Genomic DNA, 13,743 nt, shown 5'->3' on the forward strand with positions numbered 1-13,743 from the left:
GCGGTGGAGGTACAAACCCTCGGTTCCGTTGGTGCTTATGGGGAATGTGAACTTGCTAACCAACAAAACTGATGAGCTGGTAGGACTGTTGAAAACCCAGAGGCTCTACAGGGAGTGTAGTTTGTTGTGTTTCACAGAGACATGGCTTAACAGCGCCACACCGGACTTTAGTGTGGAGCTTCCTGGTTCACTACAGTGAGAGCGGACAGTGTCGTGAAGCTGAGCAGCACACGCAAAAGTGGGGACTCGCACTGTTTATTTACACCAGATGGTGCAACCTGGGACACGTAAACATTAAGGTAATCATGTGCTGCCAGGACATTGAACTGTTAGCTGTGAGTCTCCGACCATATTATATGCCTCGGGAGTTTAGACACGCCACTTTGACCTGAGTTTACATTCCTCCGTGTGCGGATGCGCAGGTAGCGTGTGACATCATTCATTCCACCATAGCAGCGCTGCAGACACAACACCCCAAGGCTTTCTTTGTGGTCTCTGGGGATTTTAACCATGTCACTCTGGACTCCACTCTCTCTGCCTTTTATCAGTTTGTGGACTGTCCCACTAAGAAAAACAGGACCATAGACCTATTGTATGCCAATGTAAGGGATGCATACAGGGCAATCCCATTACCACCGCTGGGGAGATCTGACCATAATCTGGTTCTCCTACAGCCTCAGTACAAACCAATGGTTCTGAGGCAACCCACCACCATGCGTTCATTCAGGGCCTGGTCTACCGAGGCAGAGGAAACTCTTTAGGACTGCTTCGAGATGACCGACTGGAATGCATTGTTAGACCCACATGGGGAGGACATTGAGAAGGTGACACATTGCATAACAGACCACTTGAACTTTTGCAGGGATGTTGTTGTTCCCACAAAAACTGTACGCTGCTTTCCAAACAACAAGCCCTGGATTACCAGTGAAGTTAAGGGCCTCCTCATCCAAAAGACGAGGGCATTCAAAGACAGAGACAGGTCAGAGCTGAAGCGTGTACAGGGGGAAATCAAAATCCAGCTAAAAGAGGCCAAGGAGTCATACAGGGAAAAAAAGTGGAAGAGAAGCTGCAAGAAAACAACATGAAGGAGGTTGGAATGGGATGAAAACCATCACAGGCTACAAGAAGAACAGCGGCAGCTCAGCAGATGGGGGCATGGACAGGGCAAACCGGTTTACCCACTTCGTCAACAGGTTTGATTGTCCTGCTCCTGCTGCCCTCTCCTCCTGCAGCAGTTGTCACCTCATCACTGTCACCATCATCGGCAGATCAGCCCTCACCCCCACCACCAACATCATCAGCATTAGAGCCATCAACACCTCCTGCAGACGGAATACACATCCACTCCCCCAATTCCTCCATCTTCACCACAGACCAAGTCAGGAGAGAGCTGAGGAAACTCCACCCCAGGAAAGCAGCAGGCCCAGAAGGTGTGTCCCAGGATGCTGAGGGCCTGCGCTGCCCAACTGGGGGAACAACACGTCTTTAACCTGAGCCTTCACCTCGGGAGGGTTCCTGTCATGTGCCTCATTCCAGTTCCTAAAAACACACATCCAAAGGAACTGAATGACTACAGGCCGGACGCCTTGACATCACACGTGATGAATACCATGGAGTGACTGCTGCTGAACTTGCTCAGACCCCAGGTCCACCATGCTGAGGAGCCACTGCAGTTCGCGTACCAGGAGAAGGTGGGAGTGGATGATGCCATCCTCTATCTTCTGCACAGGATTCATTCTCATCTGGACAAGGGGAGCAGCTCAGTGAGGATCATGTTTTTGGACTTCTCCAGCACCTTTAACACCATCCAGCCCCTTCTACTGAGAGATAAGCTGCAGGAGATGGAGGTGGACACACATCTGGTCTCCTGGATCACAGATTACCTCACCAAGAGACCACAACATGTCAGGATCAGGGACAGCATTTCTGACATGCACTGTAAAAAATGATTGATGCAAAAAGTTGTACAAATGAGAAAATATATGTTGGCTCATCATAATCATTGTGTCATAAAAGAAAAATATGTTTGGTCAATGATTGCATGATTTTCATTCCTGTACTGCAAAATGTTCATCAAGAGAAAATGTAAAATTGTGTTCACGGAACTTTTAATGTCGCATTAAAAATATTATGTTGGCCGAGTAAGGGGGACCAGTGACAATCATCCGAGCATGCGCAAAGGAGTTCTACAAGGCTTCTGGAATTTCCCTCATGAGTCACGACGCTGTTTGAAGTGGTGAGTGCCTCAAAGTTAGCTCCCTGTCTTTGTGCTGCGAGGTAATCAGCAAATTTACATTAAGAATATATCTATTGTCTATCAACAAAGTTTGAAATAGTTATATTGTCAGTACCTGCAGCGATTAGCAGTGCTGGCAAATCACATTTTTAACTCATAAAGGTTAGCATTCCTTTCCAACTGGCATGTGGTTAATGTTGACCCTAATGGTTACGTATCGCTACAATGCATGGCATGTTCCCATTTAGTATTTTTAATGGTCAATATTTTCAAATTCCATATGCATTCTGGTTCATGATGTGTGTGATAATTCGCTCTGCTACAGCCAGCTAGTCTTGGCAACTAACGTTAGCGCTTTGCTATCACAGAGTGACTGATCAGATAGGCTAGTTCTAGCTGGCATTCAAAGCACGTGTGCCTTTGTGTTAACAGCTAGTACTCTACAGAAAGTCTGCTTTTGCAAGAGTGCAATAACATGTCAGTCCGATTAAAAAATAACCAGTTGTGCTAACACGAAAACTAATAGCTGCTACTGGAGTTGTAAGCTGTTTAACATATTTGTACATAATCAATTTGCCTCACCAAACCCCCTGTTAGCCTGGTACTCAGCTATACTTAGCCTAGAAGAGGCATGATGGCGAATGCACCATTGTTAGGTTTAAGAATGCCCTAAAAATACTTAAGCATCGTTTAGTATCATTGTTCTGTTTATAGAATTATGAGTTATTGATACATTTGTCTTTGTTTGTATTTCAGGTATTTTTTTTTTCAGGCTTAAAACTAAATGCAGTGCCGCTATTGTAAAATTTCACATCTGCAGCAAAACATCCTGCTTAAGCACTACAGGCTTCTTTGTTTGTTTGTTTGTTTATTTAGTAAACCAATGTATATACATAATATAATAAATACAATATGGAAAATATACACTAGTTGTACATGGATAACGCAAAAAAGTTTAAAACTTATTTCCATTGCGGTCCATATGAGTGATGACATGATGGCGGGTAAATACTAATTATACATTAATCACATATAATTATCACATATACATATTAAATTGAAAATTTAATAAAAAAAAGTAATAATAATTATAATAAAACGAGAATCTTAATACATAGTAATTATTTTACAGGTTAAACACCATAAAGTCGCAATCATAGGTATGAAAAAAAAAATACTATGTATAGAGGAAAGGATTTGATCCTTGATTGTGTAGACAAGTGACTAGATGCTTTTTTACTTCCTTTTTAAAACTAAATTTGTTGGAATGAGACTTAATATGGGCGGGGAGGTTATTCCATAAAACAGAACCAGTGAATTGAAAAGATGTCTGTCCAAAAGATCTAACTCTGGGGACAAGAAGGGAAAAGGGGCCCGAACGGGTGTTGTGGCGGAAATTGTTAAGTGTAAAAGATTGTCTGAGATATTGTGGAGCGTTGCCGTGAATAATGTTATGCATGTGGTGGAGTTTAAGTTGTTGAACACGGACATCCACTGGTAACATATTGACCTGTCTTAACTCAGTTGCCCCGATGTGTGTACGAGGGGTAAGGTTGAGAATATATCGAACTATTTTGTTCTGAGTGGTTTGCAGACGGGTTTGTAGCTTCTTGGTTAGGCCAGAATACCAGGAAGCGCTGGCATAGTCAAAATGACATTGAATGAGTGCTGAGGTAAGGAGTTTTTTGGTTTTGACGTCCAGATGTCTGGTCTGGCGATACAAGAACTTTAGTTTTGCATTACTTTTTTTGATGACACCCTCAGCTATAAAACTACCCGTGATGGACTGATCAAGTGTAACGCCTAAGTATTTAACACAGGATTTACTGGTTAATACTTGTCCATCACATGTGACGTCGAATGACTCAATATTGTTGAGTCGTCTTTTTGATCCAAACAGGATGGATTCCGTCTTTCCGAGGTGAAGGGATAGCTTGTTATCTATAAGCCATTCTTGAATTGATTGGAGCTCGGAAGACAGTTCCTGCTGAATAATTGCAGGGTCTTTGCCAGCTACTAATAGGGCGGAGCCGTCTGCATACAGTAGAAGTTTGCACTTTACTGCGGAAGGCATGTCGTTAGCATATATGAGAAAAAGGAGAGGCCCTAATATGGAACCTTGGGGGATGCCACAGATCACTTCTGCAGGAGTGGAGGTGACGCCACTTATCTCCACACACTGCTGCCTTCCTGATAGGTAGGCATTAAACCAGTTTACAGCAGGTTTTTGAAGCCCAATGGCTTTTAGTTTAGAGAGTAATATGCTATGATCCACAGTGTCAAAGGCTTTTTGTAGGTCTAAAAGGACCATACCAGTGAAATTGCCTTTGTCTTGTTCTAACTTTATAAAATCAGTTAGATTGGTTGTATGCGATGTCTGCGCGGATGTAGACTCCAACACCCCCTCCCTGGCGATTTCGGTCGCCTCTCTGGAATGTATATCTGGGGATCTCAACCTCTGTGTCTGTCACAGAGTCATCTAGCCATGTCTCTGTAATCCCGATGATTGCAGCCCGGGACTCACGTGCGATAAGACGTACTTCATCCAACTTTGGGATAAGGCTCCGGCTGTTCAAGTGGATGAAGTGGAGTCCTTTGGCTTTGAAGCAGTCAAAGGGGTACAGGCCTTCCGGGAGGGCTTGGGTTTCAACTGCACCCAATAAGCTGATGGGTGATGTTTCTGTCAGGTCCGGTTCTGTGACCGCCGTCTGAGGACCAACCTGTGGTTCTTTATCTACCGTGCGGTCATCTAATCGACACAGAGGGCACGAGAAATCGATATCTCCGTCCACAACTGATTTATGGTCGTAGGTTGCCACGGGGAAGTCACAGCACTTTATGTGGGTCCATTGATGACAACGATCACAGGACAAAGCCTTGCAGTTAGACCGCACTCCTTTGCCACAGATGGTACAAGGGTATCGGGGGGTCCTTCCTCCAGAAGGCCCCGGGCATTGATGAATATCTCCGGACAATAATAGGCACAGAGAGATGATAATCGAGTCAGTTCGTGGTTTGTTGTTGCTGACACCGGAAACAGAGCTGACTCGCCCAGCCTTGACCTTGTTGTGTTTCTGATTGCTAGTGGGCGATATTAGAACGTCATACAAAACACAGCCACCAAAACTAAAGTTTTTGTGGAGATCACGACCATCCAACACAGGATACTATTCAGGAACACTTCCCCTCTCTTTCGAAAATGTTGAAAAACCGCTATCTCTGGATAATCTTAGACAAATCACTGTAAAAATGAGAGCTGTCAGAACACCAGTTTTACCCGCCATTATGACGTCACTGTGAGCCGATTCTTCATCACTGGCAAGCAGGTAAAGGTTCTTTTCCCTGCATTCATCCAGACTGTGTTTGTGTTTTTACAACAACAGGGGCCTTAAAAACCCATTTATGGAGAGTACATCCTAAAATAGATAGGCCTAGCTCTGCATGCACTGACCATGCCAGTTTTCGGTGTGAATTATGTGAATTCTCAGCTCACTTAATCAATTTCTGAAAGATTTATGAAGACATTTGCAAAACCATGAGCGAGTTCATAGTCCATTCTCCAACTGTGATTTTAGCAGCAACAACAGCACAACTTTCAGAGCTCACAAGTCCAAGAAACACAGAAAACAAACTTTGAATGACCTCTGCACATCTGTTTGTACAGTAGGCAGTACAGACAATGAGTTTGACGCAGTCTCAGTTTCACAAAGTCTATCAAATCAAGCTGATGACATTCAGGCAGATTCTCATATTTCAGATTCGGACCTTGAGGAATGCGAGCCAGTACTTGAACACAAACTTGCTGCCTTATTCTTGTGCATGCAGTCACAGTTGCATGTGTCCCAAAGTGCCTCTCAGCAGATTATTGATAATGTTAATGACATTCTGTCAATTGCTAACTCAAATACACTGCGTGCAATTAAGAATATTCTGCTTAAACACAACTGCAATGTCAATGAGTCTATTGTTGCTGACATTACTGACGCATTACAAAAAACAAACCCGTTTCTGAGTGCCACCACTGACAAAGGTCCCCTTTCAACTAATCATAAGCGAAACATCTACTTTAAAAAACAATTTTGGCATAATTGAACCTGTTGAATATGTGTTCAATAGGGTACAAAATCACACATTTGTTTATGTTCCTCTTTTGAAGACTTTGAAGTCTTTGTTGGAGCGACCTGATATTCTTGAGAAGACGTTTCCCATAAAGGAGGGTACACCAGGATTCTACACCTCACCTTTTGATGGTCAGTATTTCAAAGTTAACAAGCTTATTAATGGTCAAGATTTCAGACTTTCACTTGGGTTTTATATTGATGATTTTGAAATTGCCAATCCATTGGGAACTTCTAAAAAGAAGCATAAAATTACAGCAGTCTATTGGGTCATTTTGAATTGGGAATCACAGTACAGATCGAGTGTCCACTCTATCCAATTGGCGCTGCTTGGGAAAAGTTCTGAAGTGAGAGTGATGGTTATGAATCATTTTTTGAACCACTTTTACGTGACTTGAGGAGCCTAGAGAATGAAGGCTTGTATGTTGAACAGATAGGTGAGAATGTCAGGGGAACAGTGCTTAATGTGTCTGCAGACAATCTTAGCGTGCATGGACTTGGAGGTTTTCAAGAAAGTTTTCGTGTTGAAAAATTCTGCAGATTTTGCTTAGCAAAATTTGAAAGACATTCAGACCACAGAAGTTAGGCAGGGACTCTTTCCACTCAGAAGTCCTGAGCAACATGATCAATGCATTGCTGAGTTCAAGAGCAATGAGTTTGTAACAGATGTGCATGGTGTGAAAGCTGAAAGTGTTCTTCAGAAACACCTATCCTTCTTTCATGTCATTACTGGTTTTCCTCCAGATGTTTTACACGATCGGTTTGAAGGGGTAATACCTAGGGAATTGGCCCTGTGTCTGCAGAAATTGATTGGTGCCAAGTATTTTACCTTTGAGCAGCTGAATAACATTATCCAATCATTTCAGTACTCATATTCAGATAAAGTGAATCGCCCTCAAAGAATTCCAAAGAACTTTCACTTGAAACAAATAGTTGGAGGAAATGCACATGAAAATTGGGCCTTAATTAGACTGCTCCCTCTCATGGTAGGTGGTATGGTGCCTGAGGATGAAAAAGCATGGCAACTTTTAATGGACTTAAAAGACATTGTGGAATTAGTGGTTAGTTCAAAGCTATCAGAAGGATCTCTCTGTAACCTAGAGAGTAAAATTTCTGATCATCGCCAGTTGTTCACTGATGTTTTTCCCAATGAGAGGTTTCTACCTAAACATCATTACCTTGAGCATTATCCAAACTTGATCCACTGTTTTGGGCCTTTCGCTGATCTGTGGACAATGCGGTATGAGGCGAAGCATAGCTTCTTCAAGATGGTGGTGCACGACACCCGCAATTTCAAAAATCCCCTCAAAATGTTGGCAAGTAGGCATCAATCAATGATTGCTTTTGCTTTGGACTCTCAAAATTTCTTCAAGGCACCATTGCATGTTGAAAAATTGAAAGTGGTCAAAATGTCGGCTGTTGATCCACGGCTGCGGACAGCTGTTGAGAAAAAATATTCAAATTTGAGTTCCTTGTCCCTGGCATCAAGTGCAACATTGCGTGGGACTTTGTACAGTAAAGGATTGATTCTACCAGTTGGACTTAATGATGGCTTTCCAGAGTTTGGTCGAATTCACAGTATTCTGGTTGTTGGTACAGAGGTCTCATTCATAGTGGAACAGCTGTCTTCATGGTACTTTGAACATTTTAGAGCATATGAAAATGTTGAAAGTACTTACTGCAATGTAGCCATTGTCAACCCACAAGATCTCATTGATTTCTACCCTCTGGCATCATACAATGTAGGTGGAAAGATTATGGTGTCTGCTAAGAGATTTTTACTTTGCTAAAATTGAATTTCTTCTCAATTTTCTTTCCCAGGAAACAATGTTACTTCGAGTCATTCTCTCACCTAACAATATCAGGAAGCTATCAATACCCACACCATCGTCAGTTGAGGAACTCTCTGCAGTTCTCTGTGAAAAATTGCAGATAATGGGAAGTTTTGTTATCCAGTATGAAGACCCTGACTTCAACAATGAACTTTGTACTTTACATGACATCACAGAGCTTCCAAAATACAAGGCTACTTTGAGGATCCACTGGGAAGTAGCTTTAAGCCCAGTGGTGGACGATACTCACCTTTCAGATTTCACTGTGGATACAGCAAGCATGACATCCACTCAGCCATCAGCTTCATCACCCCATTCAGTTTCTCCTCTCTTTCCATCTAGATTAGAGCAGTGGCCAAGCACGTTTCCAGTGCCTTCATTTTCCTATGATGTGGAGTTGAGGCTGAAAAAAAGCTAATGAGGATCTTCAAGTAAATGGAACAGCCCTGATTGTTCCAAGAGACATGAAAATTAATATCTTGGACAAATTGGCTGAAACTGTGTACTCTTACAAAGCCTACCCAAAGGACTCTTAAATAGAAAAGGTTGCATCTGCTTTGGTAGAAAAACACCCATGTCTCAAAGACCCAGGATCTGACACGACGGGATATGAAGCATGGAAAATTAGCCTGAAGTTTAAAATGGCTAATTATCATCAGAAACTCTGCAATGCAGGATGCAGTGAAATGGTTGTGAATACCCACTCAAGACAAGGTTCATCTCGAGGATCTCTCAGGAGACCCAGGAGATCTGAACTCAACTTTCTTCCTGACCATCCTGTTGGTTTGGATGAAGAAGAATTGGAGAAGGAGAGGTCATTGATGGAGGAAGAAGTGAAAAAGATAAATTTGAGCTTGACTGTTTTGAATGCAAAGATGGAGACGACATTTTCCTTGAGGAGAAAGGAAATTGTGCAGGATCAGCCGCTGGTGTCAACAATCAAGTAACGATGGCCAGGACTGTTTTTTGAGGAGGAGGTAAGTTATTTTTTCCTCTGTCACCATTGGAATTGAATGTCTTGAAATCATTTGCTTTGCTATTACTTGTTTGCTTATTCTGAATCTCTCATTACCCACAGGTTTGTGCTGAATTCTTCCGCATCAACCGTATTGACCTGAAGTCAACATTCCTGACATCGCTAGACAATCACACCCAGGGGTTGCTGAAGATGTACAGAGCCAAAGCAAGACAGGGAAGGTGGAACGACTTGGATGAACTTCTGGAGAAACTGGATGCCCAGGTATGTTAATCATTTCTTTGTATATAAGTGTTAAACAGTGTAACATATCATTTACTGATACCTGTTTAAGAGAAGAAACTGCCAACAGCTCCACAAAAACATTTAGCTGCAAAACTCAACATTTTAATTTCAAGGTCTCTGTCTTGTGACATTAAGCGTTGCTCATTATGTGAGCAGTAGAATTACATTATATGATCAGAATGTGTCAAAAAAGGCTCCATGTATACCTGATGTTGATGATCTACAATACATGTACAAATCCCACAAATACTTATAGGTTGTAGAAATGTGAGGGGGAAATGGTGTACAAGAATATCACAAATGCCATAAATGGTGTTTAGAGATGATGGCTTATTGTTTGTTTGTGGGATGTCACACTTACTGTTTACGTTATCTTATTTACATGGGATGTACATGGAACCTCTGTGAGACTTTGATTATGGTGCCATTTTATTGTTTGAATGAGATGGTATGGATAACAAAACAGGTCAAAGCACTCAACTTCCCTGATTAAGACCTTGTGATCAACATGTGTGCATTACACAGAAAGATTTTGGTGTAGCTGTTGTGCATAGATTTTCTCCTATCATATAGCTCCGTTTGACCAGCACCTACATACCGTACACTACTGCAGTGTTTCCCACAGGAATTTAGGAAATTATGGGGGGTGAGTGACCTGAACCCTGTAGGGGGGTCCGGCGGCATGCTCCCCCAGGAGAAAATTTTGTATATATTTTATTTAAATGCATCAATCTGGTGAATTTTGAGGTCCAAATTATGAGACATAATATGCTTAGATTTTGCTTTTTCTGGAGAATGTTGTGGTCATTCAGTAAAGGCATGGTGAAGGCATGGTGAAGAAGGTTACCTCTTAAAATATGGCTAAGATTTGTGGTTAAACATTTTCAAAAATAGATAGCAAAAAAATGACGAACACTGATCTGCCTCTGTATAATTAGTTTATTATATTACATTTCTAAACAGACAAAATAATCTCTCACACACACACACCCACACACACACACACACACACACACACACACACACACACTATGAGATAGGGATGCATACCCACGCATTGGGTGTATTTGTGTTAAAGCATTAGATTTTTTGTGAGAACAACATTTAAACAATATAGCGTAAGTAGCGCTAGCCAAGGACTATTTCCAAAAACGAGCGTAAGTAACACAGCTGATTGCATCTTCTAGCTAGGCTAGCTATTTAAAGCTATAGCTGTAGGCTACATCAGGTGTTGTTATGGTATATAGCCGGGCAAGGTAGGCTATCCATGCCACTGTCGAATTTATGACATTTCTGTGCTAATGTCTCAGACGTCAAAAGAGGAGTCGGGTCTGTCAAGAAAATGAAGAGGCTAGCTACCTTGCTAGCTGAAGTAGCGATTTCACGCACACAAGCAACATTTTAGATAGGTTACTAACATTAACATCGCCTCAACATGTTGTAGTCACAATGTTAAAATAAATAGTTTATCATAATGAACATCCCTGATGCTATGACTGAATCAGGGGCAGATTCAGACAAAAACACCGTCATGAAATAAACAGCTACCTCACTAACTAACTAACTAACTAACTAACTAACTAACTAACTAACTAACTAACTAACTAACTAACTAACTATAAAATACAAAGACAAACATTTCAGTTTACTGTACTACATCACTTGACAAACTGATTAGTACCGGTATTTCCAGATGTCTCGAAGAAATGGGCGATCGTCGCTTCATTTGGTGGCTGTCAGTTTTCCTCAGAATAAATAATATACGCGCAGTCGTGCACTCATTGTCATGCTCACGATGGGAGAGTGGGGGTGGGCTGGGGTGAGGGGTCGCTTTGCCATGGCAACCGGATATAACAGAAGGGTGAAGAGTCAAATCAGCTCAAGAATCAGTTGGGAAGATTCTTACTAAGCGTTCCAGTGCATTTAATACCGAGTAAGGTTCATTTGCGACAATAATTTTATCCTTGATCAATTGTGAAACTATGGTGGAAGAAATTAAACTATGGCAGGGCACCATACTTTTGTCTATGTATGGGAAACACTGCTACTGTGCTAAATTGACTAATTTCAACATTGGTTCATCTTGACCAGCCTCATGAAAGTCACCTGACATGCTTTTGGTCAATATGACTGAACAAAAAACAGCCAACAAGTGCACAGCATGTTTGAGATCTCTTTTAGGACTGTTAGAAAACCACTCTCAGTATCTAACTTAAGTAGACTCTGGGAATGTTATTCCAACAGTCTTAAGGGATCTGCATACTTACTGCATACTTACAGCACTTGTTAGCTGATTATCCCTCGCAGATTGTAATCTTAATGCATTTCAGGTAACTATTTCATGAAGTTGGTTGTAATGAAGGCCAATGGTGAAAGGAGTAGGTGATCCTAAACTGTTGCATGGTAGAGTAGATGTGCATAACCTCTTTGTGAATTAGGTGACTTAAGAATGTCTTATTGATGACCTGTCTTTTTGACAGACCACAGATCTAACTGCTCATAGAAGGTCTGCTGTTCTTCATGGTTGGTCTTCCCCTGTACTTGAGAGAGCCAGCTTCGATTTTAAAGACTATTAAGGTAATTAATTTTAATAACTTTATGATGTTACTGCTTCAGATGCAGTAATGATTGCAGAAGACATTATGCTTTCAGTCTGACACCAAGTGTCATTTATTGTGTTTCACAGGAGACTGAGGCACTGGGGCCACACACAAAGGCCATGAAAATGGGGATCCTGGAAGTGACTGACAGTTCTACCAACTCAGGACCATATCCCACAGCGGTTAATGTGGCTATTGAGGTATTTCACCTGACATCACAGGGTTACGTGACGCCCCGGTGTCCGCCATTTTGAACGTCAAGCTAGCTAATGTCAACAACAGTAGCTGGTATGTTACTGTAGCAATGTATACGTTCAGTCATTTGGATGACTGTTAAAACCTTTCAGTCTCAAGTTTTTCCTTTACTGGATTTACTAGTTTACTGAGCTAGCGCACTCGGGCAAGCCGGCGGCCGGCTAGCGCGCTCAGGCAAGCCGGCGGCCGGCTAGCGCACTCGGGCAAGCCGGCGGCCGGCTAGCGCGCTCGGGCAAGCCAGCGGCCGGCTAGCGTGCGCTAGCTCCCAGCTTGCCCGAGCGCGCTAGCTCATCTCATCTCATTATCTCTAGCCGCTTTATCCTTCTACAGGGTCGCAGGCAAGCTGGAGCCTATCCCAGCTGACTACGGGCGAAAGGCGGGGTACACCCTGGACAAGTCGCCAGGTCATCACAGGGCTGACACATAGACACAGACAACCATTCACACTCACATTCACACCTACGGTCAATTTAGAGTCACCAGTTAACCTAACCTGCATGTCTTTGGACTGTGGGGGAAACCGGAGCACCCGGAGGAAACCCACGCGGACACGGGGAGAACATGCAAACTCCACACAGAAAGGCCCTCGCCGGCCCCGGGGCTCGAACCCAGGACCTTCTTGCTGTGAGGCGACAGTGCTAACCACTACACCACCGTGCCGCCCGCGCTAGCTCAGTAAACTCGTAAATCTAGTAAAGGAGAAACTTGAGACTGAAAGGTTTTAACAGTCATCCAAATGACTGAACGTATACATTGCTACAGTAACATACCAGCTATGATGTTGTTGACATTAGCTAGTGCTAACAGCTAGTTGCTAATACACTACTACAACTACATCGACCCTAATAATATAGTTCTTGGTCATTGTCTGGTAACAGCAAATTTATAACGGGCCATGTCTCAACAGACTAAGAAGTTATTTCAATGACATTTAATAACATTTTGTTTATCCTGAGGACCGAAAGTAAATGAAAATGTGAACAAACCTTAGCTGTAATAAGATGGCGACCACCAGCTCCAGGGACGACCCGCTGATGTAGGCATGTTACCCAGCCTGACACAAAATATTTTGAGGTATCCAAACTCTTGTAAGCTTTCAGATCAATACCTGTGTTTGGCGGTGGGTTTTTAATGACATAGGTATACAGATCATGTGGGCCGAAGTCAGGTAAAGACGAGGGCTTCGTGTACTTCCGTACGTCAGTGAACAATCCTGGTGGAAGCAGGTAAACGTCGTTCTCTAAGCCTGCTAACCTCAATTTTTGCAAATACCTCTCCCTCTGCTTGCCCTGTAAATGCCCTACGTCACTGGATAGTGAAGGTGTTTTCTGCATCTCACTCCTTTTTCTTTTATGTTTTTCGTTTGTCGCCTTCCTCGCATTCAAACGGATTCGAGCCGTGCCGTCCAAAATGGCAGCGTCACATGACTTGGTCACGTGGG

At 42.6% G+C, this 13,743-nt stretch overlaps 1 long non-coding RNA gene across 1 annotated transcript; it reads left to right on the forward strand.

Annotated features, from left to right (window-relative positions):
* The first annotated feature begins 9,096 nt into the window (after nucleotides 1-9,096).
* Nucleotides 9,097-12,252, forward strand: LOC132869999 (uncharacterized). The gene is made up of 4 exons (XR_009651036.1): nucleotides 9,097-9,163; nucleotides 9,265-9,426; nucleotides 11,928-12,024; nucleotides 12,134-12,252. It is a non-coding gene; the product is annotated as an uncharacterized LOC132869999 (long non-coding RNA).
* Nucleotides 12,253-13,743: the final 1,491 nt, after the last annotated feature.

The sequence above is a fragment of the Neoarius graeffei genome, chromosome 21 (genome assembly GCF_027579695.1).
Source record: "Neoarius graeffei isolate fNeoGra1 chromosome 21, fNeoGra1.pri, whole genome shotgun sequence".
NCBI classification, from domain to species: Eukaryota; Metazoa; Chordata; class Actinopteri; order Siluriformes; family Ariidae; genus Neoarius; species Neoarius graeffei.